The sequence below is a fragment of the Nomascus leucogenys genome, chromosome 21 (genome assembly GCF_006542625.1).
Source record: "Nomascus leucogenys isolate Asia chromosome 21, Asia_NLE_v1, whole genome shotgun sequence".
NCBI lineage: Eukaryota > Metazoa > Chordata > Mammalia > Primates > Hylobatidae > Nomascus > Nomascus leucogenys.
This window is the reverse complement of record NC_044401.1, coordinates 8,564,143-8,579,153: the sequence shown is the minus strand read 5'-3', so window position 1 is coordinate 8,579,153 and position 15,011 is coordinate 8,564,143.

The following is a 15,011-nucleotide window of genomic DNA, read 5'->3' as shown; positions in this document are numbered from 1 at the left end:
TCCTGCCCTCCAGGAATACATAATATCATTCCTCAATGCCCCTTCTTCATGCTCAAAGAGTACCAGCTTGAAGAACTGGAGGTCCCAGAAAAGGTAATAGGAGTAAGGTGAAGTTGAAGGGGAGCACACTTTCCCTTCAGTCAGTCTCAAGCCAGTGAAAAATCCCTACCAATTTTCTTCAGGCCCTTCAGCAGGAATGTAGAATAGCTGTATGGACCTCTCAACTGTATGATAGCTTTGGTCTAATTTATAGAAATGTTCCTTTGTTCCCTCTGAGACTGCAGTTCTCCTATCTGCACACACACTTTCCTGACTCTGCAGCAGAAACTTAGTTACAAGACCCATTTCTTAGGTCACCCTGTCTTCCTCTTTGGGTGAAGAAGTTTCCTTCTTCTCAGATATTCCTCCAGTGAATTTCATGTCATTCTTCACTAATTTTGCAGACACTTTCCTGCTTCGTCTGTAGATTTCTGGTCCTAGAACAATTCCACTACTACTTCTTCTTCTTCTCCTTCTTGTTCTTCTCCTTCTTCTTCTTTTCTTTCTTCATCTTGTTCTTTCTTCCCCTTTCCTACTTTCTAGAAAAATAAGATCTAAGAGGTAATGATGTTGTGGAACAATCCTGAGTTAGGATCTTGACTCCGCCACTTAATAATTGGACTTTCAATGTTCTTGACTGTAAAATAGATTAAAACGTTAACACCTACCTGCCTCAGCAGATTGAGGAAATGATTAAGGTATATGAAGCAGATGCCTCTATAAGTATTGGCTCCAGTCTCCTTTTCAAATCCCAAATTGTTCTTTTAGGCTATATACCATCCAACTCCAGTCTGTGGTCATCTTTCTTACTTTTAAAAAAAGTTTTCTTGGCTTTAATCCCTGAATTTCTCCCTGGACCAATTTTCTCTCTCCTGTGAGCATTGCCTTCAGTTGGCCGAGCCAGCTTTGTCTCCAGTGATGTTCAGCCTTCCCACCACTACTCCCACCACTAGATTGTTGTAAACTATAGATCATAGGACCATCTTCTAAGACATCCCCATCATATACCTCCTACAGGTCCTGTGATATATTGATTAGTTGCTTCTTTATTGAGATGGATAAAAAGGGAACCCTGATTTGCAGTGTGGTGTAAGTATTCTTACTACATCCTACTTCCAGCTACCAATGGTTTAATGATCAGCTTACAAATATCCTGAATATTTAATAATAAATCTTTCAACCTATCAAGAGCTGGCTCCAGCATACAGCTGGCACAGGTTCCAGCTAAATGTTCCTCTTGGTTCAAAGGGATCCCCTTATAACTCTGTAACTATCAAATTTCACAGGACCTTCTACTATGTCTTGCCTCCACACTTAGTTTGTAGCCCATTTGCAGTGCCGAAATGATTGGCATACCATTGAACTCAGCAAATTCCTCAGCTTTTCCTGGACTAGAACGCCTCTCACATCAGATGGTAAACCATTGTCTCTGCCCCCAAGAATTTAGTCATTGGGATGGATTTTCTTTCTTTTCTTCTTTTCATCTTAAATGTGATGTTATTTATTTAAACCCAAAGAGACACATGCTGTAGGCTGTTTGTGTCCCCTAAAATTCATGTGTTGAAATCCTAACCTCCATTGTGATAGTATTAGGAGGTAGGGCCTTTGGGAGGTGACTAGGTTATGAGAGCAGAGTCTCTTCTTATAAAAGAGACTCTTATAAAAGAGACTCTGTAGAGCCCCATTGCCCCTTCTCCTGGAGAGGACACAGCAAGAAGATGGCTGCTCATGAACCAGGAAGCAAGCCTTCAGACACTGAACCTGCTGGATCCTTGCTCTTGGGCTTCCCAGCCCCCAGAACTGTGAGAAATAAATTTCTGTTGTTTATAGCCACATAGTTTATGGTATTCTATTATAGCAGTTATAGCAGCCCAAACAGACTAAGACAGACATATGTACAAATAATTTTACTTACAGCCAAGAAGGAGAACCCTGTCAAAATTCTCCCCATTTCTCAGTTGATCTTGTGAGAGCAGCAGCAGAATGAGAAGAAACTGAGTTAAACTCGTCAGAGTTAAACAAGAAAAAGACTAAGACTTGTCCTAAAGCATGCAAAACAATGATCTTTATCTTTTAAGCATCAGTGTCTAAAACTGCATGATGAAACACAATTCTTGATGAAAAGAATCTAATACTTTAAAATACTTTAAAAACTTTCCAAACAGCCAAATGATGCTCAAAAACAGCATATCTTCTTAATTTTCTAGTTTCTCATTTTATTCTGACAATTTTTGGAAGAGGATCAGGAAGTATCTTTCAATAAAGAAATTCCAAATTGGCTTTAGTTGAAAAAAATTCTTGACTCTTTTTGTGACACATTTGAATTTCTGGGTTTTGTTTAATCATTATAATTTAATGGATTCAACAAAGCTTTTGGGCTTCAAATCAAGTGATTATGATAACCTCCTTTTTGTCTATATATCCCAGAGTCACATGGGTAGTGGATCCATTTGAATCCACTACCTTTGTGAAATGAACTAGATAATTCACAAATTTCTATTTTGCTTTGGCATAAGTCTGCCAGCTTCCAGTGATCCTCTCCTCCTGGTGTTCATGCCCCAATGCAATTCTTTTCTACACTGATTAGGAATGACTTGTGTTACCAGTAGAATACTGTACAGAAATAGAAATGGTGTGTTTTTTTTTTTTTTTTTTTTTTTGAGATAGTGTCTCACTTTGTCACCCAGGCTGGAGTGCAGTGGCACAATCTCTGCTCACTGCAGCCTCTGCCTCCTGGGCTCAAGCGATCTTCCCACCTCAGCCTCCTGAGTAGCCAGGCCTATAGGCATGCACCACCATGCCCGGATAATTTTTCTTTTTTAATTTTTATAGAGATGAGGTCTCACTATATTGCCCAGGCTGGTCTCAAACTCTTGGGCTCAAGCAATCCTCCTGGCTCGGCCTCCCAAAATGCTGGGATTATAGGCGTAAGCCACTGCACCTGGTTGAAATGTCATTTAAAAAAATATTGCAGCCTCTACTTTCCTCTCTCTTGGATCACTGACAGCTTCCACATCATGAGAGCCCCATGAGAGCATTCAAACAGCTCTATGGAGAGGTCTGTGTGGCAAGGAACAGAAGTTTCCTGCCAACTCTAGGCATCAACTGTCAGCATGTGAATAAGCCATCTTTGAATTGAATCCTGAAACCCAAATCAAGCTTTCAGATGACTGCAGCCCGAGCTGACATTTTGACTGCCATGTCATGAGAGCTCTCAAGCCAGAACCATACAGCTAAGCTGTCACTGAATTCCTGACCCATAGAAACTGTGAAATAATGCTCGCTTTTATTTTAAGCTGCTAAATTTTTAGTTAATTTGTTATGCAGCCATATAAAACTAATACATTTAGGTAGAAATTTAAAACCCAATATTAAGCGAGCCAGTGTTTTATAAGCCTCTCAGGGTCAGTAGGTGCAAAAAGATTCCACTTTAATCCTTGTGATAGACAATAGTGAGTTTTTAAGATCCTCTTGGCCTTTGAACTCCCCTTCACTGTTTATGAATTCTCTACCTTCTGGGTCTTGGTGAGAGACTGAGCATTTTCTTTCATCCTGGACCCAGAAAAGGCAAGATGTGCACTTGCCAACCTAGGATCTTGAATCAAGCAAGAGCTAGTAATGCAAACAGGTGGACAATGAGAGGTGGAGCAGTGTCCAATGCCCAGTGGTCATAGTGACAGTAGAGTAAGCTACAACCACAGAGATTCCATGAGCTACCTTATATTCCTCAATAAATGTGTTTTGTGCTTAAATCAGCATCTTCTGTGTGCATACGACAACATGATGGTTGCAATTGAAGTCACAATAGAAGAATCAAACACATCAAACGACTGTTGTCAACAGTAACTACCTAAGAGAGAGGATGACCTCATTCTGGCCAATTGAATCTGTCTTCAAAAGCACAAGTTAATTGACAGGAAGAAGCTGAATCATAATATGGAAAAATAAAGGTTAAAAGGCACCGTCTCTAAGAGAAACCATTAGAGATAAGCATCAGTACACCTGGAGTCTGAGATCCTCATGCACTGGTGATTTAAGAATGAAATGTTTTACAAAGTCCAAGTTATTTTCCTTCAGTAGCTCTACATTTAAATTTGTATTAACTTACCAAAAATAATTTCAAACCTTTTATGAACTTCAAGAACAGCAGGCATCAAGATATGAAAAACAAAATTAATTTTAAGTGAATACTAGTTACAGCAATGACACTTAGAAAATAAAATTTAACTTGCACACAATTTAATATGCTTGGAATTGAAACCAGCTACAAAAGTCTGAGATGGTCATAAATATCAGATTTTTATATTGTTTTCCCAAATAATTAAGAAGGAATAGCCATGACAGAACTTGAATTTAATGTTTCATCTTTCTCCTCATATGCCTTTGATTAATTTTTGGGTTACAAATTCTCATAAATTTTGATATTTAGGCTGCTAAACAGATCTGTAGGCAGGCCAGAGAAATACTACAGGAAGAAGAAACAAAAGTGCAGAATCACAGCTTTTTGCAAACAGTGTTTGGCCAGCTGCATCCCAGCCTCATTTGGATCTACTCTTAGTAGCCTGTCAGCTCTAACCTCAGTCCCTCTCCATGGCCTTAGCAACCCCTACAACTCTTGCTCTACCTTTTGGCAAGAAAGCATGTTGGATTGTTTTACTTTTCATTTTTTGGAAATACTTATTCTTAATAACACAGAATGCATGAATACATTCTTGGTACAAAATTCAAACATTACAGAGCAAGCCCCTCTTCACCACCACCCACTGTCAATGCTTGCAACCTTCCAGACATCTTTCCAGGTTCATATTAAACTATATACATACAGGTGTAAAAGCCTAGCCTCAACTCTGATTTGTAAGAAAAATTATTAATATTTAGAAGATGTATTCTAGCTTCATGAAAAAATTACTCCCAGTCCATCAACCCCTTCTATTCTCCCTTCCATCATGGTTGCATCTAAATTTGGTAATGGTTAGAAAAGTATCTGGTACTCTAAATCATCTGCGCCATAGGCATTTAGGAAGAAAACTCTTGTTCCCATCTTTTCAGCTGTTTAGAACTGGAGACTACCTTTGCCACATTAAGGCTGGAAGAGTAAAAATCAGTCTTCTATCCGTAGTGCTATTATAGCAAGAGAATTCCTGCAATGCCATCCAGGTTCTTATCTGCTAAAACTCCTTTGGGGTCTTTCACTTTCTGGGTACTGCCTGGGAGAGATAGCTTCACTCAAAGGAATCCACAGTCCATTTGTCCTATCCTGTCAGTTCAAAGAATTTTTGTTTTGTTTTGCTTTTTAGGCTTGGGAGTAGGACGGGAGAGAAGACTCAGAATTCCCTCTGTTCCCCTAAAGCTTGAATGCTTTTAAAAAGCAGAGGTAGGAAGAGACATGTAGGTGATATTTCCACCTTTTGTCCACTTACATCTTTCTGCTGAGGTAATGCATCTAGAATAGCCACATTAGAAACAGGAGGGAATGAGGAGACAGTGAAATTATTAGGATAATATTACAAAAAGAAATCATTTTGTACTTATTCTACATGAATTATATCATCCTATATGAATTATTCTGTAAATTTCTTTTTCTTCTTATCAATATGTCTTGGTGAGTTTTCTATGTTGTTATATACAGTTCAACATTATTCATTAAATAACAATTCATTCAGTCCCTATAGTACACCAGGCAGTATCTACTGGGGGCTCCCTATATGCCACTGGAGAAACGAGCTACATCTCTATTCTCATCAGTCTTACATTTTAGAGAGAGAGAAAGATAATAGCCAAATAAGCATGTGCATAACTAATATAATAACATGAAGTGATAGGTGCTATGAAGACAAAGAAAGTGGGTGAAAGGATATAGGCAGGAGTGGTATTTCAGTCAGAGAAGGCCACTCTGCTGAGGCAAACTCATTGCTTTTCACTGTTTTATAGCATCACATTACCCTAAAAAAGGATATTGAGGTTCATTTCCCATTGTTTTTGGCTATTACAAGTCATGTTGTAATATTTACCTCCTCGTGCACACAAACAGTAGTACTTTGAGTAGACCCTGAAAAGTAGAATTAATAGGTCATATTTGCAAACTGCTCTCTGAAATGTATATGCTAACTTGCACTCCCATCAGAAACTGCATATTCTCTACACCTCTTTTAGTAGTTAATACTATCAAAATTATTAATTTTACCAATGTGATGTATGAAAAAATGATATCTCAGCTATTTTTAATTGGCACTTCTCTTATTACTCTTTAGTTTGAATATCACTTCATATGTTTATTAAACATTCATTTTTCCTATCTTGTAAAATGACATTTTATTTCCTTTGCCCATGTGTTTATGGGATTTTCTGTCTTTTTCTTTGGATTTGTTGGCATTCATGTATTCAATTTGTCTTACATATGTTGCAAATATTTTATCTAATTCTTTGTCATATAGAACTTTATTCATGTCACTGAATGTATCCATGTATCCCTTTAGTGGTCATATATTTCTCAGTTCTTGAGTTTTTAAATTCAAATTCAGTGTATGTTAAGTATTCCCTATATATAAGACATTGTGCTAGGCAGTTTGAAAGACATCAAAGTAAATGAGATATGGTGTTTGCCCTCATGAATCTCACAACTTAGTGGTGGAGACACATGAAAACAAATACCTGTAAAGCCTAGGGCCTTGATCATCCAGAAAATACCATAAAAAGAATTGCTATGGTAGAGCAATGCCTAAGTCAGAACCAGGCACCTAGGAAGTTTTCACAGATGCAGTAGCTCTGAAGAGAAAACAGCCTTTTGTAAGACATGGGTGAGAGTAAAGACCTTCATCTTAGGAGAAACAGCACAAGCCAAGGCAGAATATGCAGTAAGGAAAGGATAGAGAGAAATTTCTAAGAAAGCTGGACGGTGGGTGTGTGGTTAGGAATAAAAGGAGGGTGGTAGAGAACAGACTGAAAAGGTAGGATGCAACTATTTAATCTTTTACCCATTAATAAGAAATATTGATATATTCCACACTTCCTAGTCTTTTTGAAAAGTAGTCATTAAAGAAAAGAACAATTAACTGTGAGAAGTTAAGCACAAAGCTGGAGTGATTGGGTGAACACAGATAGCCTCGCTCTAGTGTTCGATGACAGCTGAAGATGGATTGTCACACAGCCTGTGTGTATGTGTGTGCACTGCTGGTGGATCTGCTGATTTCTACCTGGCCAGAGCCTTTGCCCAAGAACAACTGCAATTTGCAAGTCTTCTTAAATCTGTTTTACCATCCCGCAGAGGTAAGAGTTGGATAATTTATGCACTATGACTTCACAGTCCTCTGGGGAGGCTGCCAAGGAAAGTATGTTTTGGATAGAAATCTGAAAAAAAGCAAAAAAAAAGAGTAAAAACCTAAGCCCAGTTTGGCATAGGGCTAAGGTTTCACATCCAACTCCTCCCTAGGATCTGCCATTTAATCATCCTCCAGGATGCAAGGGCTGCCATGGGTTACTGGGGATAGCGATTAGGCATCCTTGGGCCGCATCAGCAAACACCCTCTCCTGATAGGCAGTTGGAAAGTAATGGGATTTGGGTTTTACTTGTGAGAGAATGGTGGAAAATGTTACAAACAGCTGACCTCCTTTGCCCCTGCTGAAATAGCAGCCTTCCTCTGCACATTTTTATGTTGCTTTGGGGAGAGTGACAAAAGACAGATGCTTCTTGCTGGAATGCCAGTTGCTTAATCATTCTTTCTGCTCCCAAGACATTTACTGTAGCTTCTTGGAGCTGACATCTTGGGCCGCTCCTTGGTTTTCAATGTCTTGTAAATTGTGTTGCAATTTTCCGTTACATGGAATATGGGAAAGTTTGTGGGAGAGTTTTTTTGAAGGTGTTATGTCGCAGACGGTGTCCTCAGGCAAAAAGCCTTAAAGTTGGGAGTGCAGGATTGCAAATAAACTGTAAGCTCTGCAGTGAGACACACACACAAAAGACCTGGTCTGGCTCCTGTCTCCCACACAGCTTCACTCAGGTCCTCAGAAGTGTTTATGTCCATTCCAAGGCTCGGCAGTAACATCTGAGATTAATCTTCCCAACAGCATGACCTGACCACACAGTGCCCATGACAGAGGAGACCTGCTTCCTCTCCAGGTTCTGTGGCCTCACAGCACCCAGGAAGCAGCATGGTAGATAAAATGTCCTTCAGAAGTATAGTAAACTCTCATCTTAGCCACAGACTGCCCTCCTCAGCAGGTCTCTTGCTGTCTGTTTTCAGACAGATAACATTAAGGAGAAACTGAAAAGTTTTGATGTAGTCAGGCATTTTTATTATGTTAAGAAACAAGAGTAAATGATTAGTCTCATAATCACATACAACCTGTTTCCCAGGAGGATGGCATGCTTAGGAACAGGCAAATCATGCCAGTGATTCGGAAAGATAGTCATACTTTTTTCCCTTAAAAGTCATAACATTTGGTTGAACTTCACGATTCCTCTTGTTTTAGTGTTATCTTGTTAAATTTACTTTTTCTGAATGTGAGCCTGTGAATGTTTTTTGTCACCCTCCTGTCATATTTACAAATTCTCTTGATTAGCCCCATGACCTCCTTCCCCTGTGCAGAGATGCTTATTTCTTTCCTCCCTGGTGACTATTATACTCTGAAGAGCTCTCTCCTCAACATGTGGGAGCTTCAAACTGAAGAAGTCACAGCTAAAAATGTTGTATCCGTGTGTTGGCCCCCCGTATCTTAGGGAGAAGAGACATTCTAGGGAGGAACACATCAATGTGTGCATGAGGAGCATTTGGAAACAGGTAGGATGGATAATAAAACTTTGTGTTTCTACGACACTTTTCACTAGGACATTTAGAAACATATAAAGATTATTCCCCAAACCCTCTCTTCAGCTGGGTTAAGAGCAAGAATAATTTTCATATTTTATCATGAAAAACCAGAATAAGGAGAAGTGTCTCTACTCTGCCAGCTTTACCCAGCTCAGAAACCAAGTCCCACCCTTCTGAGATTAGAGACATTGTCAGACTCACTGCCTCTCCCCAGCCTCTCTTTGGTTCTCTACTTTGTATAAACCGATGTTCTTGGCTCCTTATTTAATCTTAAAATCAGTGTTGGGTGAATCAGTCAGAATATTTGGACATTCTGTTCAGAAAACATTGTAAATTGATCAAGATTTGCTTGTCCTGCAAAACTCTCCTGGCATTCTTAATAGCAGTCTTCTGTCCTCAGATGACTTGATGAAATGTAGAGTTTGTGTGAGGAGATGATATGGACAATTTCCCCATTGCCCTGAAAGAGACACACCCTGTTACACCACTTTGCCTTCATCCGTGCTGTCCTCTCTTCCCGGCATGCCTTTCTTCCCTGCCTGCATCCACCTTCAATGTTCTTATGTGCCTTCTAAAATTAAGTTTGACTACTATCATCCCCCTCATCAAGGCTTCACCGCATTCTTCATTTCTCCTTCTTAACAAAGCACCAATTTTGTTCAAGTCTCACTCACTCCTCTACCACAAGATGTGTGTCTGGTGAAAGATGTTGATCTTAGTCCCATCTGCATGAAAGGACTAATCAACATAAGCAAAATCTCAGTTCCTTTGCCAGGGATTGGCTAAAGAATTGTCATACGGTCTTGGCCAATCAGACAGGAGGGAAAGAAAGCATGTGAAGGGCTCTCAGTCCTCATTAGTAAGATGGGGACCAAGAAAGAGATGGTCAGCCCTCTTCCCCTAGTTGTACCATGTCTGACTGTGGCCTTAGGGTGGCTGCCTTCCTCTCAGCAGCAAGCCAAGTAGGCCAGCTGGCTTCTTAGTAACACTCCATGGTCACTTAACTCTGAGAGTCTCAGTTTCCTCTTTTTCAAAATGAGGAAGTTGACCTCATTTATCTGTAGCTTCCTTTTAAGTTTAGAATACCACACATGCCTCTAAAAGATGATGGGGGAGGAGATATGGAGGAAGATCTAGGAAGTGAAGAAGGCCAGTTAATTTCATTTGTAGCTGTAACCATCTGCTGCTATTAACATGAGCAAGAAGCTGTTTGCATTTTATGATTGGGTGATCTCAACTTTCCAGTTTAAGAAACAAGTACTAATCTTGGTTTAACCACTAAGATATCCTCACATTTCCCCATTCCCCGAAGTGAATCTATTAATATCCCTTTATCTTGTTTGGTAAACATAATGTTTTTTACTAACATTAAATGAAAAGGGTAGTACAATTCAAGTTTAGGAACCAAAAAGATTTTTTCCCCTTAATTTCAAGTTAAACCATTTTATTCTCCTTCTGTAATTGTTCCAAAACTACCCAAGAAGACCTAAAGAATTTGTAAATGGAGAAGAAGTATGGAAAAAAATTTTTTTAAATGCAGGATTACATTGCTTAAGGTTAGTAGTTCTTAGCTTGCTTCGAAATGTTGAGACTTAAGTTGAAGCACCATCTAGTGGCTCTCAATTGTGTTCCGCTAAAAGTTGCTCCCAGTCTCCCTGTATTTAGGACCACAGTTAATTTGTTGGGCATATATATCATTGACCCTTGAACAGCAAGTTGAAAGTGCACAGATCTACTTATATGTGGATTTCTTCCACTTCTGCATCCCCTAAGACAGCAAAACCAACCTCTCTACTTCCTCCTCCTCTTCAGTCTACTCAATGTGAAGACAACAAGGATGAAGACCTTTATGATGATTTACTTCTGCTTAACAAATAGTACATATATTTTCTCTTCCTTATGATTTTCTTAATATTTTCTTTTCTCTAGCTTTCTTTATTGTAAGAATACAGTAAACAATACATATAATATACAAACTATATGTTAATCACTGTTTATGTTATCAGTAAGGCTTCTGGTCAACAGTAGGCTATTAGTAGTTATGTTTGGGGGGAGTCAAAAGTTATATGCAAGTTTTCCACAGCATGGGGAGTTAGCACTCTTAACCCCCATGTTGTTCAAAGGTCAGCTCTATATGAACACATATGAGTGTTCAGAAAAAAAAAATGGAGTTTTTTTATCTTTATATAGGAGTGGGAGGATGGGGGTAGTAGCTGTAGCTTTTTACTGTTTCAATCTAATCATGGCAGTGAGAATGGGATAAAGAAATAACGTGAATTCACATAAATCTCTTCTAGAAACAATAAAGTTCATCCAGTGGAAAAAAGAATACAAATTTAATACAAATAAAATTTCATAGATTTCAGTTCTCGTGTTTCTCCTATTCACATTATCTCTAAAAGCCCATAACAGTATCTTTATCTTCCTTCTGAATCCCATAATGTAGACATGTTCTCACACATCTAGGGATTGGCTATGAGATCATTTTTATGTACCTCCAAGTTCTCAAGCCCCTTCCCACAACAAGCCCAGAGCATCCCTTGCGTTTATATAACCAACAATTTTTCTTGAACTGTCATAGAGATAACACTCATACCTATGATTCCTATCTTCTGAAGTTGCATCTTTTCATTACCTCTATGGGCAGAATGAAAATAGACCATAACAATTGCACATTAGTAGGAACATCTGTTTCATTGTCACTAGGGGAAGAACAAAACTTGGACATGAAAATGGATATGAGTAGAAAATAACTTGTAGCAAGATTGACACAAACCTTCAGATTAACAAACTAGGTATTTGTATCAATTAGGATTAAGTTTAGCTACGTGTAGAATAAAACCAAAAATAACACTGGCATGAACAAAATTTTATTCACTCACACAAAAGAAGTCAATGAATAGGTGGTTGAGGGTTTATAGGGAAACTTCATGGTCATCAAGCCCAGGATCCTTCTTCCATCTTTCTTTTCTTCTATCCTACTGAGTGGCTTCTATCCTTAACATCATCCATGGCCCAAGTTGACTGCTGGACCATCACTCATCTCACCAATGTTGCAGTCCAGGAGACAAGGAGGAGAAGCAAAAGAAGACCCTTCCTTCTTCTTTAAAGAGCTTTTGTGAAAATATTACACAAGATTTGTATTTATAGCTCATTTTCCAGAGCTTATGCAAGCAGGCATACTCAGCAAAGGAAACTGAGAAATGCCTTCTAGCTAAGTACATTCCAATAATAAATTAAATTGGAGTTATGCTATTAATCAATGTGTCAATTACCTAAGACACCAGGAATGCTGTATAACAACCATAAAACCTCTGCGGCAACAATTGCTTATATGCCTGGGATCAAGTGGAGGTCAGGTCTTCTCATCTTGACTGAGCTTCCTCATATGTTTAGGGGATGGCTGACTTTTGCATCTTCTAGTTGGCCTCAACAGAGAGGTAGGGATGGGACTCAGGGGACACAGCTCTGCTCTACATGGTTCTCATCCTCCATCTGGATGGGCCAGGCATGTTCTCACGGAGTAATGAGTAGAACAGAAGTTCTTGAGACCTGTGCTCAAAACAGATACACTAACACTTCCACCTCATTTAATTGGCCAAAGAAAACTGCATAGGATGGATAAATATGTACTCTCTGTATGGAAAGAACTCTAAAGTCAACTGAAAAATTACATGGATAGAGGGAGAGGTGAAGATTCAGAGTCATGGATATATTCATCTGCCACAAGGAGAAAGGGGAGGATGGGCAATGGACCAGTGATATGGCTTGGCTGTGTCCTTACCCAAATTTCATCTTGAATTATAGCTCCCATAATTCCCGTGTGTTATGGAAATCAATTCCATATTGTAGCTCCCATAATCAATTCCATAATCAATGGAAATCAATTCCAGTTGTAGCTCCCATATGGAAGGGACCTGGTAAGAGGTAATTGGATCATGGGAACAGGTCTTTCCCATGCTCTTCTCATGGTAGTGAATAAGTGTCATGAGATCTGATGGTTTTATAAGCGGGAGTTCTTTGCACACACTCTCTCTTTGCCTGTCGCCATGTAAGGCATAGCTTTACTCCTCCTTGCCTTCCACCATGATTATGAGGCCTCCCCAGCCATGTGGAACTGTGAGTCAATTAAACCTTTACCTTTATAAATTACCCAGTCTTGGATATGACTTTATTAGCAGCATGAGAACAGACTAATACAACCAGGTAACAAGCAATCCCCGCCACATTTTTTTTTTAGTCTGTTATAAAATTGTATTAATGGACTGATTCCCATTCTATGCCCTGTCTTAAACATAAGGGAATTATAATAAAAAAGAAAAGCACACAAGAGCTTACATCATATTATATATAGTATATATATAATTTACTAATTTAGTTATTTTTTACTTATGTTCAATTACAAAAAGGGTAAGTGTTAACCTTAGTATTTGTTCTATTCTTTATCATGGGCAGAGACTGGGCTAGATGTTGCAGTGAACCTGATTCCTTTTCTTCCAAGGCAGCTAGACTACATTTTCCAATCTCTGTGGATGTTAATATAACTATGCTACTAAGAACTAACCAATGGAATGTGAGCAGAAGTGATTACTACTCCAGGCCTGGCCCATAAACACCTCCCACATAACATCTTCTATTCTCTCTCCCTGTTTCCTATTCACCAGCTGAACTAGAAAATATTGTGAGAAGGGCAGAGCCATAAGATAAAATGACAGCTTAAAGCAACACCTCTCTTCTCTGCCCTGCCTCAGCCCCACCAACTGCACTAGAGTGTGATGTGAGCAAGAATTAAATTTTTGTGGTGTGAAAACACTGAGATGTAGGACCTGTTTGTTTCAGCAATTAAATAACCATACGGATATAATATCATCCAATGTATGCATTCATTTTTTCCCTTAGGGCTTTGCTAAAAATAAAAGTAATAGGCCAAATCACCAGTTTGTTTTCATGCTGCTGATAAAGACATACCCAAAACTTGGAACAAAAAGAGGTTTAATTGGACTTACAGTTCCACATGGCTGGGGAGGCCCCAGAATCATGGGGGTAGGTGAAAGTCACTTGTTACATGGTGGCAGCAAGAGAAAATGAGGAAGAAGCAAAAGCAGAAACCCCTGATAAACCTATCAGATCTTGAGATAAACCTATCACTATCATGAGAATAGCACGGGAAAGACCAGCCCTCATGATTCAATTACCTTCCTCTGGGTCCCTCCCACAGCATGTGAGAATTCTGGGAGATACAATTCAAGTTGAGACTTTGGTGGGGACACAGGCAAAACATATCAACCTGCTACTTTAAATAAGAAATGTCTTCTTTTAAATAAAAAATCACTTTTTACTATAGGATTACCATCTGTATCAAGTGAATATAGGATCTCAGTTTACAGTGGCCCTAGAAGATATAAGGATTTCACCAATGTCTTACTCTTAGCATCATTAATCCATCCAACGGCTACAACCTAGAGTGTAAACAAGAAAGGGAATTGAGACATTAGAACTCTAAAAGGTAAGGGGAACTTCAGAGTCATCTTCAATGACACTGGCATTTCCTTAGTTGAGATCAACTTACAATTTCTGCTAAAATGCAAATACTGCTAAAAATGACTCAGCCATTTACTCAATAAGCAGTCCAAACATGCAATACTACTGCCCCACTAATTGCTAGCAAGCAAGTAATGGATGGAAGGTCAGCTACTAGCTGACTTGCAGACAGTGTTTGCAGGGGCTCCTGCCATTGCAGCATTGATTAGCAATTTGGATGTGCAGAGGAGCCAGGAAGCTGCGAGGAAAGCACCATTTAAAGAACCCAAAGGGTGCAGAAAAACTGCCCAGCATTATTATTTGCCTTTTGCTGAGCTATCTTCCTCTTTATTTTGAAAAGCAGTTGTTTCACATTTGCAAATAAAAATTTACCAAGGAAAATGGGAAAGTAGATAAAGTATCCTAGGCATTTGTGATGGCAGGCACAAAGCTTTTGCATGTGTACTTACACTGTATGCTAAGAGTCTGAAACAGGTCTTGGTAACTGTATTAGTCCATCTTCACACTGCTGTAAAGAATTCCCTGAGACCAGGTAATTTATGAAGAAAAGACTTTTAACTGACTCACAGTTCCACACGGCTTAGGAGGCCTCAAGAAACTTACAATCATGGCAGAAGGTGAAGG